Source organism: Cyprinodon variegatus, unplaced genomic scaffold (genome assembly GCF_000732505.1).
Source record: "Cyprinodon variegatus isolate N-32 unplaced genomic scaffold, C_variegatus-1.0 Scaffold842, whole genome shotgun sequence".
Classification (NCBI taxonomy): Eukaryota; Metazoa; Chordata; class Actinopteri; order Cyprinodontiformes; family Cyprinodontidae; genus Cyprinodon; species Cyprinodon variegatus.
Window position 1 is genome coordinate 50,616 of NW_015151295.1, and position 2,394 is coordinate 53,009.

The following is a 2,394-nucleotide window of genomic DNA, read 5'->3' on the forward strand; positions in this document are numbered from 1 at the left end:
ATGCAATCAACTGGTTTTCCTTTGATAGAAAACTTTTAATCAATCTGACAGTATGATCAGGTGAACTGTAGAGGTCCTTGAGATGACATGTGTTGTGAATTGGCGCTATAGAAAAAAACTAATCACACAACCAAGGAAACTTTCAGTTGGGTTCAGAGAAAGAAAATAAAACTGCAAAAATGGCCTAGCCAATCAGTTGACTAGAATCCAATATTCCATGGAAAGAACTAAAAGATCCGAGCTCATAGCAGAGGCTTCGAGATTTGAAGCCTGTTTGTGTGGAGGAATGGGCCAAAATCACACCTGTGTAATGCATGTGACTCCTTTCTCCATTTAAGAGGCGCCTTGAAGCTGTCATTGCCAATAAAGGCTTTTGTTCAAATTAATCATAATTAATCCATTATTTAAATAATCTGCAACTAATTTAGTAATCGATTAATCGTTATCTGGAGAATAAGGACTCTAATATATGCCTTTAGATGACAGAGCATCCCACTTAGAGCACTAATTATAGCAAAATTGTAAAAAAAAAAAAAAAGAAAAAAAGAAAAATATTTAAATATTTTGCATTTAAGATTAAAAAAAATGTTTTCGTCTGTCAATATGCTCTATCCAGAACTCCTCAAGTGGAAAAGTTTTAGTTTCACCTGGTTTAATTTCATGAAAATCGTTTTTAAGGAACCTTTGGCTTTCCGATTATTAATCGAAAAAACAATCAACAGATTCATTGCAAAATAATCATTAGATGCAGCCCTAGTTCAAAGTATTAAATACATTCCAGTAAGTGTGTTCTTTCTTCACGTGTTCCATACTTTCTACCTGTGCCATTCCACATTATTACACTTAATTTTTGGGCATCTATGGGTTGTTTTCTTTGTATGAGTAGATTGCTTGGATTGTTAAAGACATCTGGTGAAAATGTCATGTCAGTAGCACCTCTAGAAATATATTTACTGAGAAAATGGCCTGTTTTTACCCACTGTAGCTGGTTGGGCTGGTTCACAAACTATCACCTGATGAGGAAAACATGTGGCAGCAAGAAATGTCATCACTATATGAAGCAGAGGTTCATCATGTTGAGTTTGGCAGTCACATGACTGCAGCAGCTGGCTTCTCTAGCTGATGATTAACCTTACGCAACGTCAGGTTCCTGTGTTAGCAGCTGATCTGTAAATCCTTACATAAGCATCAGTTCAACTGTGTGCCTTCATGAAACGCAGCCATCACAAGCAGGAGTCACGATGCGAGGGTGTGATCATGACTCACAATGAGGTCCGTCAGGTAGTCCTTCTCATAGCTGTCTCCATGCTGCTCCGTTTTCCCGTTCACTGACAGAGTGTAGTTGTAATACTGGGAGTTTCCCACCTGTGAATCACAGCAGCGGTCAGAGGAACAGAGCGATGCACTGAGGAAGCATTTTAACGCAGCGCTCACCAAGGCGTTCCACTGGTCCCAGCCCACTGGAACATGGCCCACATCTCCTGCACTTTTGGAGCCGTACTGATAGAAAATAAACAAACAGCACAAGTTTGTTTTAATGCAAATTCTTTCAGGATCAACAGACTGTAGGTCATTAATGTTTCTCTCTGCAAGCAGAAATGATTTTAAGAGCAGGTTTTAGTTTAGTTTTTATTACAGTCTTCTGACTGAAATTGTGCAGTCAGAAGCAATCAAGTCATTTTGGTTTTATTGGAGTAAAGGTTTCATGAGAGAGGACAACATTTACTCTGAATTTAGTTGAGTAAGGTACAAATGTGCAGGTTAATGTATTTTAGGGTTTCTTTCATGGGGAAATCGTTATGGGATGGAAATAATATGAGATTACGCCTCATTGGCTAGTTTTTTTTATATATATAAGAAATTAAATATTGTGGATTTTTTTTCTGCTTAGATTTTCTGATCATTTCTATTTTTTAACCAAATCATTTCAAAATATAGTTCTATCCTTTTTGATGAGTTACTCATATTTAATCTAAAAAAAAGAGCAACAAATTAAGGATGGCTTAAGATCAGTGATTGGACTGACCAAAAAGGACCAATAGTAAAATAAAAAGTATGCATCTGGTTGTCAAATAGTCAGAATAAGGGATGCTAAATTGCCTGTATTTTTTTTAGTATGAGCATAAAGTGGATGTGACATCATGAACTGCATTGTTCCCACTCCATGCAATTCCATTCACTCCATCGTCCTTCTCTTTAAACGTAAAGTTTCATTTATTTATTTTTTGACTTTTTACCGTATTTTCACGACCATAAGGCGCACCGCACTAAAAGGAGCAGTCTCAGTTATGTGTGCCATTACTGTATTTAACAGATTATAGAGCGCAGGTTTTATATACAGGTACATATCCTCTACTACGTTTAAATACCTCTACTGCGTATTTAAAAATAGAG

At 36.7% G+C, this 2,394-nt stretch overlaps 1 pseudogene; it reads right to left on the minus strand.

Moving 5' to 3' along the window:
* Positions 1–2,394, minus strand: part of LOC107099155 — a 35,152-nt pseudogene that overhangs the window by 25,452 nt on the left and 7,306 nt on the right.